Source organism: Euleptes europaea, chromosome 1, assembly GCF_029931775.1.
Source record: "Euleptes europaea isolate rEulEur1 chromosome 1, rEulEur1.hap1, whole genome shotgun sequence".
In the NCBI taxonomy this organism is placed as follows: domain Eukaryota; kingdom Metazoa; phylum Chordata; class Lepidosauria; order Squamata; family Sphaerodactylidae; genus Euleptes; species Euleptes europaea.
This window is the reverse complement of record NC_079312.1, coordinates 74,484,948-74,505,413: the sequence shown is the minus strand read 5'-3', so window position 1 is coordinate 74,505,413 and position 20,466 is coordinate 74,484,948. Positions and strand designations below refer to the sequence as shown.

At 43.1% G+C, this 20,466-nt stretch overlaps 1 protein-coding gene and 1 pseudogene across 1 annotated transcript in view; one reads left to right on the top strand and one right to left on the bottom strand.

The window, feature by feature from the left end:
* Window positions 1-20,466, bottom strand: part of CACNA2D2 (calcium voltage-gated channel auxiliary subunit alpha2delta 2) — a 720,324-nt gene that overhangs the window by 446,310 nt on the left and 253,548 nt on the right. The window lies entirely within an intron of this gene.
* Window positions 14,412-15,247, top strand: LOC130493375 (proteasome activator complex subunit 1-like; annotated as a pseudogene).

Below are 20,466 nucleotides of genomic sequence, written 5' to 3'. Positions count from 1 at the left end.
CCCTACAGGGGCTTCGGAAAAAATCCCCATAGACTATAATGGACCTGAATATTTCAGTAAACCCGGAAATAAAGCCGAAATACCCCTTTACCAGTATGGGTATTTGACTTATTCGAGGTTTACCAAAAAAATCGGGCCCAATAAACCTGAACCCAAAATTTACCCCCCGCCCAATTTTTTTTTGCACAACCCTACTCTAATTGAAACTCACTGTAGGAGCAACAGAATAATCAATATACTTTCTCGACATGAGTATCAGGTGCTGTTTCCAATAGGATTAGGAATCAGGTCCTTCAGATTTTAAAGCTGAGGCTAGATAAACAGCCTGAATGACCTAGCAAGTGCTATTCACCCATTCTTCACTCTGACTGACTCCCAGTCTAGTCTCCTGATTGGCTGGAAGCCATATGACCCTTTTGGGTCAGATCACATCCCAAGCCCTGAATATTCTGTTGGCAGCCATAGTTTTCAGTTTAACTTGCTTTTCTCTCTCTCATTTCCTCTTCTCCCTTGCCATATCCTTGCTTGGTGACAGACTGGTTTGGACTTAGGCCTCAAGTCTTTTGGCGGCATGACTCATAGAAATTGCACAAAACTAAGTATTTTAATTGCTAGTTGGAAAGAGGGGTTTTATTTGACCGAATCACTGCTGGACTCCACACCTGGCCCATAGAGTGGAATGCAGATCTCAGAGCCTACATCAAGCAATAAGAACAAGAACAGAATACATATCAAACAGGTTCCCACTCATGCACCAGATCTTATCCTGGATTACAAATTTGCTTTGCCCTTCCCAAGCCAGTCCACACAATGCACACCTCACATGGCTATCCTAGTGTGAAGGCTGCATTTTTGAAATAGCTGCTACATTCAATCTGGGAGATTAATGACCAAAAGAATGTGCCTGTCTCAGAGATGAAAGAGTTTTGTTAAAAGCATGAGAGTAATTATGTTCACATTAGTCACAAAACACTGCACATTCCCAGAGGTTTCAGATGGGTGTGTTGTTTATTCTATTTCCCCTCACTTTTTGTTGCATTAATTGGTTCAAATTACCTCTAAAGCTGAGATAAGCGTACTTATTCTCATGTCCCTGACTACCCAAAGTGTCATTCAACCCAAACCAGAGCTGATGGTTCAACCAGAACCACTGACCATAGGACACAGCTGAAAAGGTCATTAATTATTTTCCTCTGCTGATGATATTTGTAAACATGGAATGGAACACTGATAAACAAGAGCACACATGAAGTTATGCATACATCTCTACTGCACAGTTTCAGGAAACACACTTTAATTGTCATCCTACATGGGTTGATCCTTTTGAAACTTTCCAGGGACTGAGTAAACATGACGGTGCCATCAGTCACATTTGCTTCATAGCACTGCCTCTACTCCTTCCAATGTGACATTTATACACTTTTTCAGAATCACCTCAATCTGGTCTGGGGGGCTGACGTGCTTCATAGATCCTATCAGGGACCCCACACCCATGCCCACATCACTCCAGCTGAATCTGGAGCACACAATTGTTTGCAACGGCATGAGTGATGTAGGGAGGCATGTGCATCCAATCCCTGCTCTACCACAGGCTGATAGAGTGAATCAGTCTTTCACTTTAGTCATGCGATGACTTGGAAGGGGATCCACCTCATTGACCTGCTCCACTGTCACCTTGCTTTGGACACTGAAACATGTGAAACTTTTTTTTTTTTTGGCTGCATGTAAGGATGACGTATGATGAAGAAGATGAGTTGGTTTTTATACCCCACTTTTCTCCACCTTTAAGGAGTCTCAAAATGGCTTATAATCGCCATCCCCTCCCCACAACAGACACTTTGTGAGGTACGTGGGACTGAGAGAGTTTGAAGAGAACTGTGACTAGTCAAAGGTCACCCAGCAGGGTTCATGTGGAGGAATGGGGAATCAAAATCTGGTTCTCCAGATCAGAGTCCACCACTCTTAACCACTACACCACGCTGGCTCTCTGCACCTTAAAAAGAACGGGCAACACATGGAGTCTGCTAGTGAGAGGCAGTGAAAGATTAGAGCAGTTTTGATTATGAGCAGCTCTTGTCAGGCATCTCTGTAGCCCAGGGAGTGTGTTGCATATGGTGCCATGTCCCAGAGGGACCCCTCTATTTGTGCATCCCAAAAGGCCCTCTAACTTAGCCTCCAGACTTTGGATAAAATAATCAGTTTGATATTGTGTAGGTGCCCCTAATCTAGCAGAAATTTCACCTGGATGCTCCCATGCGGGAGTAGCCCACCTGCTGAAATGCTCCAAAGAACACACTGATTAAAGGCCTTCTTGTCTTCAGCCTCCCAGAAGTTCTCTCACACTCAGGAGTAATTGACTCAAGTTTGCTGGACAATAAGGCCTTCTTCATACAACCTTCTTCATTCTACAACCTACCCAAGTAATTCAATCCCAAATCCAGGGAAATCTCATCAATCTGCTGTTAGCCTTTGTCAGACCAGCCTGAGCCAGTCCCTAGCTCTGGTAACTCAAACACCCCATCTAAGTTGTCTTACCACCCACTTCGATGTCTATCTGATGCACACACCCCTGCACCGCATCCTTGCAAACCCATAAACAGGGCATCACAAGCCCCCTCCAACTTTGTAGTTAGTTTTGTGCCCATGCCTCTTTCTCCAACTTTACAGCTATCTTATTTCCTTTTGCTGAATCACTGAATCCCTTCCTTTGGATCCTGAATCTCTGTCCCTCACTTGGAGCGACAACTTCCATTCAGTTTGGATTTTTCCTTCACCCTGGGAATATATGTTTTTCCTTTCACCCTTTATTTCTCCTTAGATTCCTCATTCATCCCCAGTTAGGTGACAACCAAGGGCAGCATTGCTGGGAATGTTCTCCTTTGCGTTTCATCTGCCTTGTTTCTTGTTAGGGGAATAAAGATTGCTTCATTTGCGATTCTCTCTCTCTCTGTGTCTCATTTTTCTTTCTTAATTGGAGTACTGAATTAAATTTGCATCTGAGTGTACACTTGATTGCTCTGTCCCAAAATAACTGTCCCAGTGACATAGCCAGACCCTACACATGTAGAGTATGCTTTGCACATAAGCATTGCCAACCTCCAGGTGGAGCCTGGAGATCTCCCACTATGACAGTTGAACTCCAGGCAATACAGATCAGTTCCCCTGGAGAAATTGACTGCTTTGGAGGGTGGACTCTATATGGCATTGTACCCTCATGAAGTCCCTCCCATCCCCAATCCCTGCACCCCCAAAATCTCCATGTATTTCCCCATCTAGAACTGGCAACCCTACTTACACATTATGGGCCCAACATGTGTACTAACTCAGGTAATGCATGAGAAGTGGTAAGCCAGGATACCACATTTGTATGTAATGCAAAACCATGGCTAACAATAACTTACAAGCAATCCTAAACAGACTATCAATGGAGCTGCCAAATTCCTCCATTTTTCAACCCATATGTTCTTATAAAGAGACTAGTAACACTGAGAAGCCCCGGTAGGCAATAGGGAATAGGCACTGCAACAGGAGACAGAAATCAGCCACACAGCTGTTCGCCTCATGGTCATGAAATAACTATTATGTACTTGTGCACACAGCATCTTCCAGGATCATGGACCCAGGGGCAAGGGAGGGAGCAAGGAAGAGGAGGCAGAACCGCAACACAAGCTAGATTGGAGAAAGATAGGCCCCAGCTTTTATTGAATACAGATGCAGCAGCATTGTTTTATTTTATTAGTTATTTTATTTATTTGTTTTCTAGGCTGCTCTTTCCTGGTCAGGCCAGGCTCAGAGTGGCTCATAACCTGTTAAAACACACTAAAATCAACCCAAGTTTATAATATAACAATAAAACTTATAAAACCCAGGCACCCATTTCTAATACAGCATAATACTAATACTAATACTAAAATTTATTATTAATACAGTCACTGGCCAACAAAAACAACAACAGCCACAACAACAGCTACTACTGCTACTACAAATAACCTAAGCCTAAAAATTACATATTACATGTATGAATAAAATTTATATAAACATGGTATAACTTGGTGCGACCCCCTTAATATTTTGAGTAATAAAGTATTTCTGTTACTCTTATTCTGTCAGGGTACGATGTATTTAAATAGCTGCAACGCAGAATTTAGCAGTCAAGAGTGTAAACTGTGATTTTTCATCAGTTAGGAGCTTCTTAGCCAGAAACTCATCTGGTTGGTCAGGGAAAGTGTTAAGCAAAGGGGAAAGAATCCTTGTGCAGACTTCCTTTTAGAATGAACAGCGAATCAAGACGTTCTGAAGTTTCTATATCCCCTGACTCACAAGGGCAAAAACTCACAAGGGACCTTCTTATGAGGGTCATGCTGTTCAGATGACAGGCTCTTAGAATGTATCACTTACTGAGAAGTGAAGTTATCTTATTCAGCCGGTCATCGAGTAAGCAGGATTCAACAACTTTACCTACTTTTTAAAAAGCAAGTCTTTTTATTGATAAACATCTAGTAAAATATGTGTAAATGCAGATTATCAAGTCTTTAACACTTCTATAAAAACTCTTGTCAAAGTACAATGTATGTATTTACAATGTCTGAAGTAAAAGCAAGCAAGTCTTACATACTATTCAGTTTCAAAATCCAACTTATAAAATATAACAGTCAAATTATTCTGATTCAGTTCAAAGTATCTAATTTATAAAGTCTAGAGTAATGTATTTAAGCCATACATACCAGTCAGTCTTTTCTTGAGAGCCTTTGGAAGGTTCTGATTCTCTGGGCTTACTGTGGCTGTATTTATACTGTTTCAGACTCATTAAGAGTATTGATTTTACCATCAGGAGGGATATCTTCCTCCCCACTTTCAGATAACATGAGCAGTGCAATAATGTACAGTTGCAGCTGTTCAGGTTATTAGCTTCTCCCCATGACCAAATATGGGCTTCCTTTCCTTTCAGTCTATTTTGCTTAAAGTATAAACAATCATTTCTGAGCTCCATGATCACTCCATATACTCAATTTTCATATACTCATACCATTCTCATATTCAGTACAATACACATTAAATGAGACTATTTAGAAATCTACAATACAATATACAACTATATAAATCATAAAACACAATTATTGCTCACATTGTAACATGTAACCATATGGTCAGTAGGAAACATAGCCTTCAGCAAGGTTATAGAAAGCAAGAAGCTTACTGCACTTACAGCCTTGAGGTCTTTGAGTAGACCTTCTCAAGGTTTGAGGATAGCAGGACTTTTCTGCTCTTGAGATATGAGTAGCTGACAGCTGGCAGCTGAATCAGGAAGGGTAATTTCAGATACACCTTTCTGGCAGATAGTGAAGAATGACTCTGTTCTTCTCCCTTCAAGGACATGACCAGGGTAAGTTAGTTAGATCTTGAAAGAATTCAGACCTTGAGAGAATTCAGTCAGCCTGTTCTAAGGACATTTGCATTTTGCAAGCTGTTGCCAGGCTTTTCATTACACAAACCTCTGCAGTTTGTGGTTCAGTTTGTATGTTGTGTTCCAGCTCTACATGGAATTAATTCTGCACATGTACACAAAATACCATAATTATGTCAGAGACCGTGACACTTATATCTTCCCTCCAATACCACCGATGGTAAGACCTGGCACCTAGCAAGGGTGAAATCCTTGATTGATAAATCCTATGATTGATAAGTTCTAATTGGGAAAGATATGCTGCGGGGGAGACTATGTACCTAGATTTTTCAGGTGATAGGAAAAGTGGTAATCTCCTAAGATCTGCCTGACATTCTATGTCATTCAGCCTTTGCTTCAGAAGGCATATTGCCTGATCTTTACCCTGCGCCAACAAGGAAAGTGGAGAGAAGCCCAGCCTTTCTATTTTGTTGTAGTAAACTGCCTTAAATATACAGCAGCATCTAATAATACAAATCCCAAGTAATAAAATCATTAACTTCCTATTGGGGGTGGGTGGGATAGTAGAGGTGAAAGGGGGAGGGGGAGGGGGAGGGGGAGGGGGAGCCAGCTAGATAGAAGACTGTCGGTGCCCAACCATATGCCTGATGGAAAAGCTCAGTTTTACAGGCCCTGTGGAACTGTTTTAAGTCCTGCAGGGCCCAAACCTCACTGGGCATAGTGTTCCACCAGGCCGGGGCCAGAGCCGAAAAGGCTGATGCAAGCATGGGGATGGGTCCTGCATCAGTAGGCCCACCTGCCGCCTGATATTACCCTGTTCCCCCAGCCTGCCTGCTGAGGTGAAGGAAAATGTGGAGTGGCAAGCGCTGGAATCCACATGGGCATAAGCTACTGTATGGTTCCCTTGCCACCTGGTGGTGAAAGCCAGCTGACAGCCCCTGAATGTGCATGCTGCTGAATGGCTCCACTCCCAAGACCCCTTAAGGGACTCCCAAAATGGGGGAGGCAGGTCCCCTCCAATAGATTACTGTCCCAATGCCCAAACTGCCAACCAAGCTGTGATGAGAATGCAGTGAAGGACAACCAGTAGACTGAAAAGCAACCCATAACAACCAATATCTGAGGGAGGGTGGGAGGGAGAGCTGGCACTGGCTGAGGCCCCCAGCAGCAGCCCGGCTAAATAGAGGAGGGGCAAACCAGACTGAAAACCTCAAGCTTTAGGTCACCTTGAAGGTCCTCCCCCACCCCCAGGCTGACCCCAGGGTAGAAGTGAGTGGCCAACCCCCGGGCTGCTGCAGGGATCCTGCCTCCCCATCCTCAAACGTTTGGCTCAAGGCAGCAAGGCAGCCTTCTCTCAGCTCTCCTGAGTGAAGTCCAGGGCCATTGCTTCTCACTAAGGTTGCCAACCTCCAGGTCCTTAGTATGGAGTCGGCTAGTTAATTTCAAGTCAATCACAGACACAAAGTAATCCAGAACTTGACAATTTATCACATAGGTGCAAAAGTGCAAATGTGCAGTGAAAGACTTACAACATACAATTCTATATACAATCCTATGTTCTCAATCCTATAAGGTAACAATCTCCACAATTTTCTCTTGAGTAATCTTCACAAAGGTAACTGGAGAGCAAAATTCAGGTAAGGTTTCAATAGTATTTCTAGAAGACTGAAGGGGGGGCGATCGTTTCAGTTCTTCTTCAGCCCCTTTTCAGTTTAATTCAATTGTATATGTTCACAACTTATCTCCATTTTTCCATTCAGGATAAAGCTGCAGCCACGTACTGTATATATTTTTTCAAAGTTCCCACTCAGGTTATATCATTTCACATACGTGGTTGCTCAGATGCTGTTATCTGTTCCCAAAAGGAACTTATGTTGTAAGTCTTTCACTGCACATTTGCACTTTTGCACCTATGTGATAAATTGTCAAGTTCTGGATTACTTTGTGTCTGTGATTGACTTGAAATTAACTAGCCGACTCCATACTAAGTTCCTGACTGTGTGTAATAGTGTGGTGGTGTATATTTTGATTGCAACTGATCTCCAGCCGCTAGATATTAGTTCACCTGGAGAAAATGGCCGCTTTGGCAATCGGACTCTATGGCATTGAAGTCCCTCCCCTCCCCAAACCCTGTTCTCCTCAGGCTCCATCCCAAAAATCTCCTGCCGGTGGCAAAGAGGGACCTGGCAACCCTACTTCTCACTTTACTATGAATAAACATTAGATTTTTGCTGAAATAGCAGATATCATTGGTTGCCAATTCCAGGAAGGAATTTGACCATTGGCCATAAAAAGATTTTGAACCTACTTCTAACGCTACAAGTAACATAGATACAGTAATCAGCAGATTTCCAAGTAGATTAAAAATAGATTAAATAGATTCATGGAGTTTAGGTCCATCAGTGGCTACTAGCCATAGTGACTAGAGGGAGCCTCCATGGCCAGTAAACCTCTGAATTATCAGTGTTTAGGAGGCAAAGGTAGGAATGTTTTAAGCTCGAATGTTTTAAGTGGAATGTTTTAAGCTCAGTAGAAATATTTAATGATTAAGAACAAATTTCTGTATTTCTAAAGGATGCACAGTGGCTAATTTTAGCAATGTGAAGTTCAAAAATGGTATCCATAAGAACATAAAACCAGATCTTCTGGTTTTGCATAATACCTTCTGAATTCATGAAGATTCTTTATATGAAATGCATAGGAAACAGGAGCTAAGTGTCATATAAGAAACAGTTTTTAATTTATAAACTGTCACACAAAGATGCTTTAGAATTAAAAGATAAGGTGGAAAGATCTTGCCTGTGTAAGTGACATCCTCCAGGGACTAAGAATGTTTTGTTTGGTTTTTGTTATTGCAGAACAAATTTTCATATCCTAACAGAACACACAAGACAAAATGTGTTCAGGAGCATGAAACAGATGTGCTGAAAACCAGGGCTATTAAAGTAAGTTGATTTAAACGAAGATGCAAAAGCAAATACCAGTTTAAATATAGCAACCCTTCACTGCTGGTTGTGCTTTAACACTTTAAAGGGAGAATATAAATGAAAATTATATCTCAAGAGACAAAACCATCTCAGAATACTTGCAGAAATTAAGCAACCTGATGTCCCCACTCCCCCACCCTTGCTCCCAGCATGCTGTGGATACAGATTATAACATTTCCACATGATGGCCCCAAGCCTAAAAAGAGAGTTGTATGTATGCTCCATTACCAATTCCTGAAGTCCTATTGATTTTAATGGAACTTCAAAGCAAAGCAGTGCAATCCTGAACAGAGTCATCCCCTTCTAAGCCCACTGACAGTCTTCAATAGACTTAGAACTCTATTCAGGACTGCACTATAACTTTCACAGGATCAAGACTATTAATGTTTTTGACATTGAAGTTATTGAATAAACTATCATGAGATTTTGTTCTTACAGTATGGAGAAAACAATCTGTTCCCACAGATAGCAAAATCTAGCAGTGGGTTAAAGTCAGACAGTAACTAAATCAAAACACTTATTCATACATAGTTAATGGGGCTGCATATATGATAAGAAAACATTTCCTTGATCAACGTGATCTTCATTCATCCACAGTAGTAAATAGAACATGTGGCATCTGTTTAATACTTTCATTTTACCTGTAGCCTTCCAGGCATCTTCCACTGTCTTTTTTTGTCTTTTGTCTTTTCCCATGGCCTGTTGAAAGTAATGAGTAGACCTCGCTGTTGCAGGTCCCTTTTTGCAACTGGAGGGAGGTTTTTGGGGCTGAGCCTGAGAAGGGCGTGGTTTGGGGAGGGGGGGGGCTTCAATGCCATAGAGTCCAATGGCCAAAGCGGCCATTTTCTCCAGGGGAACTGGTTGTAATAGCGGGAGATCTGCTGCTGCCATTAGGAGGCTGGCAACCCTAGGTATACTGCCTCTTGAAAGCAATGGGTAGACCTGGTCGCTGCAGGCTAGGTCGATCCCCCTTTTAAGCTTATCTTGGCTGGTGCTCTGCTGGGCTTAGTTCCCGCTCCTCCCTCTGAGTTTCTGGTGCTTGGACTGCTGAGCTTGATGCCCTGGATTCCTGCCTGCCTGAGTTGGATTCCTGCCTGTCTGCAGCCTAGAGAAGAAGATGTCGAAGGGTTTGAAAGAACTGTCTTATCTTTAAATAATTTGGTTTATTCAATTTTTTGTGAAGTGTGTTGCGCTTTTCAGGCTTCAGCCTGTTGGTGGGTTGGGAGTGTGTGTGTGTGTCTCAGGGCCTAGTAAGGCCTAAAGTCCCTTCAACTGCCTTTAGTTTAACTTTGGTTGTTTAGTTTCCCTATTTGTTGAGGTTTTTAAAAGGTAACAGTTGTTTAAAGGTTTTTTAAAAAAATTTGGGGCCTTGTGTGTGGTATTGTCTTTTTCTTCCTTTCTGAGGTGTTTAACTGTTGGGCTTTCCTTCACCCTTATCCTTTGCTTGGTGTTTCTCCCCCTTGTCTTTTTCTGGTCTAGGTTGGGGAGGGAAGCCTGAGGGGCCAGTTTTCTGTTTTAATGTGGTTCTTGTGGATTTTTGCGTTGTTTTAAGTTGGTTGGAGAGGGGTTTTTTTTGGCTTTGTGTGTGATGCTCTGTTTTCTTAACCATATTTTCCTTTGCTTTGTATGTGTGTGTGTGTGTGTTCTCACCTCCCTTTCAGGGTGTTTCTTTATCTCTTGGTTGGATTGGCTTGTGGCTTCATCTGGTCTACCAAAAGTGCCCCCACACCGTCATCTCCCTGGCATTGTGTGGCTGGACATGGGTTCTGTTGGGCTTGTGCTGCCAGAGCGTGCCTGGGTGTCGCTGAGTACCTGCGCATTGGATGCACTTGCGGCTCTGTCTGGGCTGTCAAAAGCGCCCCGTTTTGATTTTTTTGTGTTGTGTTTCTGTGGGGGGGTTTTGTCATTGGTTCTGCTGGCTACATGATGTGGTTTGTGGTTCTGCTGGATTGGGTTCTGGTATGGTTCTATAGGGCTTGTGTTGGTTCTTGGGTGGGAGGCATTGACCTGTGGTTAAGAGGCACTAGCATGCCTCTTGGCTTTTTCCCTGGAGGAAAAAAGGAAACAATGGGAGGATGGGGGTCTAAGTAACTGTTTTGCTACTATTGCATTCAATGGGAGATCTTTGTGGGACTCTGGGGGCTGTTTTCCCAGGTAGAGGCACCAAATTTGCAGTACAGCGGCTGGTGACTCTCCTCAGAAGAACCCCCAAGTTCGGTGAAATTTGGGTCAGGGGGTCCAATTCTATGGGCACCCAAATGGAGGAAAACAGGGCTCCCGTGGAATGGGACCCCCTGACCCAAACGTCACCAAACTTGGGGGTTCTTCTGAGGAGAGTCACCAGCAGTTGTGCTGCAAATTTGCTGCCTCTACCTGGAAAAACACCCTCCCAGGCCTTGCAAAACTTCTCCCGTTGAATACAATAGGAGGAAAACAGTTACCTAGCCCCCCACTGAAGTCAGTGATAGGAGTTTTCAATTGTTACCAATGGAAAATGTGGCACCCCCTTTGGGGGCCCATAAAATTGGACCCCCTAAACCACACTTAACCAAACTTGGAGGTTCTTTTAAGGAGAGTCACCTGGAGCTACACTGCAAATTTGGTGCCTCTATCTTGAAAAGCAGCCCTCCCAGAGCCTCAAAAAATCCTCATAAATTTAACAGAGCCAAACATTTTTGGGAAACCTGACAAAAGCTGAAAATGCCCATTTACAGATATGGGTATTTGGCTTTTTCTGACTTACCCGATCATTTTCAGGTCCAATAAACCTGAATCTGAAAAATTTCAAAACAAATTCTGCACATCCCTATTGTTTACGTTAAAGTTTACTTTGAGGTAGCACTTCAATAACTTCTGCCTCTTATGTGTTTATATGATCAAGAAGTTAATCAGTGGGAGAAGCAAATTGAAAACATGATCTTTAAAAGGCGCAAATAGACAGGGGCTCTAGATATACTTGTATTGTATTTTACTGGTACAGCAGCATGTTCATTATTTAAAGTATTTGCTGAGTGGAACTCAGAATTCAGCACAGGAATAGCAAGCATCTAATATTAAAACTATTCACAGCCATTCGTGTTTTTATTTTGGTCTATACTATTAGCAACTTTAGCTAAACAAACATGACAGTGCTCACAGCAGTATGTATCCACATTCAGCCAGAAGAAATTATTGTAGAGAAATGTCTTTTCATGCCATTCCTTATATTCCACGAAAGATGGAGAATCAATACACTACTGAATTGCAAGAAACAAAATGTGATAATTGTAGAATACAAATGATGAAAATAACAACAGGATGCTCACAGTAATATGTACCATTTTGAGAATTACATCAAATCATAATGGATTATCACATTTCTAAGCAAGGATACTACTGTCTCTTTCCCTTCCCTCTTCTTTCCCTTTCAAACAACAAATGTGGGCATAACAGCACTAATCCTGAAATGTTCCTTAGGAGGCCTTTTTATGCCATTCCGTATTGCAGCCACAATGCAGCATAAAGAAATTGGCAAGCTACCTGACCCAATTGGCAGCAATGAAGCATAAATTGATATTGTATGAATTGTTCCTTAAGTGCAATTATCGCTCCTTCTCCTAGCAGTCTCTCTGCTTCCCTTTTTCTTTCTCTCTTCCTGCCTTCATTTCTAGGGAAGGGGGGGGAGGGAAGACGACAGACGCAATATTTTGCAAAATGAGATAATTATATAGCAGCCGCATGGGAAGATTAGATTAGTAAGAGATTTCAACACAAGGACATTTAATAAGAATATGACACAGGTACATGAAAACCCAGACAACAAAAAGGTCATCATCATCACCATCTTCTTGAGATTATAAAACAAAATGCTGATGACCTACACAGCCTTCAGTACTCACTGCAGTAATTCCATTGTTATTGCAAACTCAAATAATAGGATTATTTTTTGTACAGATATACAGCTTTTCTTCCCCCTCTCCCCCCTTCCCTGCACAACTATGGTAATTCAGATGCAGTACTGCATTCAGAATTAATTTTCCATTCCACAGCCAATGTTGCCACAGGACATGGTGAAGGATCAGTCAAGGACCTCACCCACAAATGGAGATTTTCATCCCTCACTCTGTTATACAAATGCAAAAAATAGCTGTGTATTCTATGAATATTTGTTAAGGTTTCCTTGTTCACTTTGTAATAACTATAGCAGTGTTGACAACACAGATCAAATGGTTGCACTTTTTTCTTTCTGAAGCAAAGGGGATGTTTGCTTTCCTCATGTATACCTGATACATTGGTTAGTTTATTTTTTTCTACTCATCAAGTAAAGCTGGTTAGTTGACCAAAGGTATAACAATGTCTTCAAAAAGTAATCAAATGTGGTATGAAACATAGGGTGGGGAGAAGGAGAGCATTTTTTCCTGTAATGGTAGCCTGATGTTCCTTAAAAACACATTCCGCAATGTGGCACCTACCCTACATTTTAGGACTGCCCAATGGGAACTGTGCCTGGCAGTTGGTTTTCACCTTGAAATAGCTGCTGCCAGAGGAACAAAAATGCTGCAAGCCTCCTTGAGATGCAGCCCTCATATTAAGGATGGAAGTAAATGTAAATCTTCTACTTGATAGTAATTTGGCCCAGGCTCACCCGATCTCATCAAATCTTGGAAGCTAAGCAGGGTTGGCCCTGGTTAGTATTTGGATGGGAGGCCACAAAGGAATTCCGGGGCCACTCTGGAGAACCAAGCAATGGCAAGCCACCTCTGTTAGTCTCTTGCCTTGAAAGCCATACCAGGTCTGGGTACCCAAGGTTGGGTGGAAAGAAAATATATGCCTATATCTATGTATAAATACTGAAAATATAATTGATTAGAAGCGCTATGTAAAGGTTAAAATTATTTAAAAGCATTAAAATAGCACAATGGCATTTCCTGAGGTTGATAACTGTAACCACATACCAAATGTGTTTCGGCCTATAGGGCCTTCATCAGTGGTTAATTAAAACCCTTGTTAAGACTGCACACATTTACAGAAATAAATTAATAAATACATATACAAACAGTTCAGACCCAACCAGGCATGTGCATAGGTTGTAAAATCTATTCCCAATTACTCAAACAACTGGTCAGATAGGTTCTAGTTGTAATACTGGTTAGTATATGTCTCTCATATACTATGTGTGCAGGTATCAACCCCTCTTCTTTCTTCCAGCCCTACCGGGTCACCATAAGTCGGCTGCGACTTGATGGTTCCTTACACACACACACACACACAATTGTGAATGTGACTCACTGCAACTGCAGAATGAATACCACTGTTGATAAAAGGCAAGTTTTTTGCAACGGTACTTATAATTGGCAACAATTCAAGACAAGGGACTTCTCCAGTGACTGGTTTTGCAGCAATTAAAAAGCTCTGCTGGGCAAAAATACAAAATTTGATCAGATGGAATTCTCAGCATTTTTACACTTTTTAAAAGTAATTAATAGGCATGTTCTTAGCTTTAAATTGGCTGGATAAATACAGGCTACAATTTGCCTCCTACAATAATTACCTTCCCCACCTATCCCCTACAGTTTCATAGCATCCCATCAGCAGCAAAATCCAAGAAATGGCTAGATAATATCCTTTTTTGATGAACAACATCCTAGCCTCCCAGAAATATTTGCAAGACAGTATTCTGACAGCCTGATGTGATATTAGAAAAATATGAGGTGAATCACAAGAAATGCGTAGCATTTAAGTTAATGTCTTAACTTTCCTCCAATTATACTTCAGCCTGTACCACCTCCACAGAAAAGATGGGGTTACCAATATTTTTAAAATCTGATACTTCAGGAGGACTATTTTTGAGCACGTGCAAAAAGTATTTTCTTTGTAGAGACAGAGCTTTCTTATTTGTGAAGAGATTTGGAATCGGCTTACACTTCACCTTCTCTTTAGAATGGCAGTGGCATGAGCATAACTCTAGTTAAGAACTAGGGACAAAAGTCGGCCGGCCTCTCCCCGTTTCCTGCAGCCACTTTCGGGGTTCGGCGCGACACCCTGCACATGTCCCCCGAGTGCGAAGCCCAGGTGGAATCCTTCAGGAAGAACCTATGTGCTCAGGCTGAAGAACTTGTTGCTCAACGTTTCCCAGAAAAGATTGTGGAGCTAAGTAATTTTTTGAAGGACCCTCAACTGAATGTCTCGGACCTCATCTCACTCCACGCTGAGTTAGACATCCCCGTGCCAGACCACGGAACGCTGGAAGAAAAAGGAAAAAGAAGGAGACGGGAAGAAAGAGAAGGATGGCAAGAAATCGGACGATGAGGATAAAGCACCTCCCTGTGGCCCCGTGGCCCACAACGAGAAGATCACGGCCCTCCTGAACCGCATCAAGCCTGAGATCCAGGGCACCAAGGAGAAGATGAATGTGATCTCTCTGTGGCTGCAGCTCCAGGTTCCCCGGATGGAGGACGGCAATAATTTTGGGGTGGCAGTCCAGAAAAAAGTGTACGAGTTGCTGACTTCCGCTCGAACGAAGCTGGACGGATTCCAAACTCACATTGCCAAGTACTATACTGAACAGGGCGATGCCGTGGCCAAAGGAGCCAAGGGTCCACACGTGGGCGTCAACTGGTGCACGAAATCGATGAGGCAGAGTATGCCGAAATCTGATTCATGGTCAACGAGCTGCGGAACATTTACGCTGTAGTCTATGATGTTGTCCTGGAGAACTTTGAGAAGATCAAAAAGCCAAGAGACGAAAACAAAGGGATGATCTACTAAGCGACCAATCGGAGACCAGGATAGAAGAGTGTCCCACCTCCCAAGAACGGAAGCTTCCTGTCTTCTTCTCTGCCAGGCAAATCCCTTCCTCTTACAAATAAAAGAGATTTTAAATTTAAAAAAAAAGAACTAGGGACAAAATAGCAGGCGGTCACTTAACCGGGTAAGATCTGCACTGGGGCCGGCTGGCTTATGTTCATAGTAGTAGTAGCTGGAACTAACCCAGCAAACCTGTATAAACCTGAGTACCCATTATTAAGGGGGAGATAGAACACACTGTCACGTGGTGCTCGTTCATATGCAGTTGTCACCCCATGGAATGACTTGTGGTGTATGGGTTCACTGTCAGTTCACATATATGCAGCATCAGCAAAATAGTGCTGTTGGGTTTTTACTGGGGAGGGGGGCTCTGAATTCCGGCACACTGGCAACCATAATTAATATCTGGAATGAACATGCACAGTAGGAGATATTCACCCCCTTGCAAGCATTTTATTCTCTCTCTCTCTGTGTGTCTCACACACACATAGTGGCACACATTTAAACATACACACATATGCTTTTACTAGATCCAATGCCACCGGACCAGTTCTCAGATACTAGTTAAAATCTCTATGTTGTTAGTTTCAGTATTTAATTGCTAATAAAATGCCTTCTTTAAAAATGAATTAAAATTATTAGTACCAAAATGCAAATAAAATAAACAATATGAATGCACTTCTAATTGAGTAACTGAGTCCCCATCTTCAAGAAAATGTTACAGCTTTATGCTGTGCAAAGTGTTTGAGGGGGATCATGCTTTGTGGCTAGTTCCCCGTTATCTGATGTCCCTGCTCCCCAGTTACATCTGGCTTTTTGATTCTCTTAGCTACCGACAGCATGCTGAAATGAATGCCCTCAAGGGGGCAGCAGTACGTGTTTCTCCTGCTTTCCTGAAGTGCACTCTCAGAGGAATGAATTTGTTCAGACACATTTGGCATAAAATCCTGCTCTCTGGTCCGCAGTGCAGATTTCATATGCACACAGCAGGTTTCTCAGATGCAGTTCTTCCCCTGCTTCCCTCCAAGGATCTCAGAGTGCTTTACATACATTAATAAACGAAACTTCTACACATTGGAAAGTGCAGGGAATAATAAGCCCATTTTAGCAGAGAGCAGAGTGTGTATAATTTGTTACTCAGGTCACAACACTGTATTTGAAGCTGAGTCAGAAATAAAACTCAGGCATCCCACAGTGTGCCTCCTTCTCTCAGCACAATAGCACACTTGCTTCAGTTTTGCAGAAGGCAGTTTTGTTATGCAATGTGATTTTCAACTTTAATCAGTGCAATAAACAGCACTGTGGCTGCTCAGGCAAGCTTCCTGGGTCGCCAAAGCTGAAACCGCTTCCACTCCCTTTGCCAAGACAGGATCATGAGAAATGTTTTGCTGGATATAGCTAGTATAGTAGCGGTTAGAATGTCACATTAGGATCTAGAAGACCCAGATTCAAATCTACACTCTGCTATGGGGATGGCCATGGCTCAGTGCTAGAGTATCTGCTTTGCATGCAGAAGGTCCCAGGTCCAATCCTTGGCACCTCTAGTGAAAAGGATCAGGTAGAAGATGAGTTGGTTTTTATACCCCACTTTTCTCTACTGTAAGGAGTCTCAGGGGCCTTGTGGCGCAGTGCGGTAAGCTGCAGTACTGCAGTCCAAGCTCTGCTCACGACCTTAGTTCAATCCCGACGGAAGTTGTTTTCAGGTAGCCAGCTCAAGGTTGACTCAGCCTTCCATCCTTCCGAGGTCAGTCAAATAAGTACCCAGCTTGCTGGGGGTAAAGGGAAGATGACTGGGGAAGGCACTTGCACCCCGTAAACAAAGTCTGCCTAGTAAACGTCGGGATGTGATATCACCCCATGGGTCAAGAATGACCCGGTGCTTGCACAGGGCACCTTTACCTTTAAGGAGTCTCAAAGCGGCTTACAATCACCTTCCCCCCTCCCCCACAACAGGCACCTTGTCTGAGAGAGTTCTGAGAGAACTGTGAAAGGCCCAAGGTCACCCAGCATGTGGAGAAGTGGGGAAATCAAACCCGGGTGTCCAGATTAGAGTCTCCTGCTCTTAACCACTACACCTCTGCCTGAGACAATGGAGAGCTGCTTCCAGTCAAAGTAGACAATACTGACACTGATAGACAACAATCTCCCTCGCTGCAGGGCAGTTTCATATATATGTGTGTCATGAAGCTTCATGAGTATCTGAGGGTTACTCTCTCCACCTAACCTACCTTATAGGATTGTTCTGAAGATAAAATGGTGGGTCATAGAACAACATATACCACCCTGATATCCTTGCATAAAGGGTAGGATAAAAATATACTGAATAAATAATATACCAAGTAAACTGTCCATAATGCCTACAGGAAGAAGTAAAGCAAGCCATGTTGGTGACCCTCGCCACACACATTGTTGCTTGCCTTTGGGAACCAGTAATCAGCAGTATATTTTTACAAGGCTGATGATAGCTGTTAACAGCTCTATCTTCTAATAAATTGGCTAATCTTTATAAAAAGCCATCTATGCCAACCGCCGGCACCTTTTGGTACACCTTGTGGTAAGGAAGCCTGCAAGTTACTATGGATAGCTTGAAGAATCTCTATCTGTTGCTGGCTGACTAGCATCTGCCTAGCACTGCAGAATTCACATACTTATAGGAAAATTAGAAGTCCCTGATCTACTCCATGTAGTTCTGGACACGTGTAGGATCAGACAAGACCACTGAATCCAGTGGGGCTTTCTCACAAGTAATGATGCATAATATTGCAGCCCACACGCCCATTTTCAAGACCAGGAGGAAAACTGGACAAGGAACTGTAATTATATTATCTCAAGGTAAGCCTCCTCAATATTATGCTTTACTGATACGTTAGCTGAGAATTTACTGCTTGACTCTGAACATGAAAATGAGCTCAAAGAGGCTTACAGATTTATTTATTTATTTGCATTTCTAACCCACCCTCCCCAGCCACAACCAGGCTCAGGGCAGGTAACAACCATAAAATCACAGCCTGTATGCATATATACCAATATTTTTTTTTTAAAAAAACAATAAAACATCAACTCATGAATTATTAAAAACAGATGGTGCACAAAATTAACATAGTACCCGCTGCTGTATAGTAGATGTCAAATCAAGCAGGCAGGCCATCCCCTTATAGATACACCAGTTGTAAAAGGAGTGGGGAGTGGGAGGCCAGCATTAATACCACCTGCGGCTGCCCTCAGTTATAGGCCTGGTGGTAGGGTTGCCAGGTTCCTCTTCACCACTGGTGGGAGGTTTTTGGGGCAGAGTCTGAGGAGGGTGGGGTTTGGGGAGGGGAGGGACTTCAGTGCCATAGAGTCCAATTGTCAAAGCAGCCATTTTATCTAGGTGAACTGATCTCTATCGGCTGGAGATCAGTTATAATAGCAGGCGATCTCCTGCTACTATGTGGAGGTTTAGCAAAAATACTCAATGCCACTGTTAATACAAAGCTGTAAGAACTAAACAGGGACAGCTCAAAAGTCAGAAATATCAAAATTGTATATTAAACGTTACAACAAGTGCAAAAAATCAGAACAAACAGTGTGAAAAGCTATATATAAATATGTACAAAATTAATTATAAGCTATTACAATTCTTATAACTTCAATTAAGCACACTGGCCAAATCCAAAACGACGTGAAACGAAGTCCACTTCGAACGGGTGAGTAAATGTCAATTTCACTTGTAACAAGTCTTGCCGTTGCACGGGCACAAGCAAGAACAGAAAGGAAACGCTTTTCCGGATATTTCTGGCGTTTTCACAAACAAGCTTCATCAGCGTAAAAATATAAATCAAGATATATGGTACCTATAGTGCTAATACTAATGTATTACTTACATCTTAATTGTAATTTTATAATTTTGATATTTCTGACTTTTGAGCTGTCCCTGTTTAGTTCTTACAACTATGTGGAGGTTGGCAACCCTACCTGGTGGAATAGCTCTGTCTTACAGGCCCTGCAGAGCTATTTCAGGTCCTGCAGGCCCCTGATGTTATTAGGCAGAGGATTCCACCAGGCCAGAGCTAGGACCGATAAAGCCCTGGCTCTTGTCGAGGACAGCAGCACATTCTTTGGGCAGGGGACCACCAACAAGTTGTTATTAGCAGAACACAACGTTCTTTGAGGGGTATACCAGGAGAGGTGGTCGTAAAGATACAAAGGTTAGGGCGGTCAATTCGGTTCGTCCCGAACCGAAAAACAGCCGAATTTCCCCCGATTCGGCGGTTTTCAGTTCGGAGGGAACCGAATTTTTAAAAAGGTGGAAAAACGACAAGCTGAATTCGGCGAGTTCGGGCCAATGCCGAATAAATTCAGCAAATTCGGGGGCTCCGAATCAGCAGCATAAAGTTAGTAAGCAACTAGCAGCATTCTCCTGCGACCAATCGGTGGCCAAGCTGGGTCTTCTTCTAGCCAATCAGTCGCGCTTGAGTGCATGAGCCCAGCTGCTGCACGGCCCGGGGAGAGAAAGAGAGAGTGTCTGTTTGTGTGGGAGAGAGATCCCCGTGGGGGGGGGTGTGCGTGTGCACATTAGCTCCTTTCCGTGACTCTGGGGGGGCATGTTTGGAAGTAGAAGTCCCAAATTTTCAGTGTAGCTTGAGGGGACCCTTCTTGCAAGAACCCCCAGGTTTTGTGAAGATTGGGTCAGGGGGTCCCGAGTTATGGGGCCCAGAAGGGGTCCCCCATCTGCCCACTGCAATAAAGCCATTACAAACACATTCTCACCTTTCTGTGGCTCGGGGGGGGGGTGCTTGTTTGCAGGTAGAAGTCCCAAATTTTCCGTGTAGCTTTAGGGGACCCTTCTTGCAAGAACCCCCAAGTTTTGTGAAGATTGAGTCAGGGGTCCTGAATTATGGCGCCCAGAAGGGGTCCCCCCACCCATCTGCCCATTGTAATGCAGCCTTTAAAAACACATTTGTGTTGGGCCGTACCATTACCCCTGCCCGGGGGTCTGGTTGCCTCAGCAGTTGGGCCGTACCATTACCCCGGCCGGGGGTCTGACTAAAAGGCAATTAATCCCGAGTTATGGGGTCCCCCCATCCACCCATTGGAATGAATGGGAGCAGGCAATCCTTAATGTGCACCTAGAGAACGGCAAATCCAAGGCAAAACCTCCCGTGCATAAATGGAATCGTATTGGATTACTCCTGAGTCCTGACTCCCAGTCCCTGCTCCTGATGGAAGAAGACATCCACCGTAAGACCCATTTGGGGGCTTTTCTCTATAAATCTCTATAATATTTTTCCTGTGTGTGGGGGGGGGGGG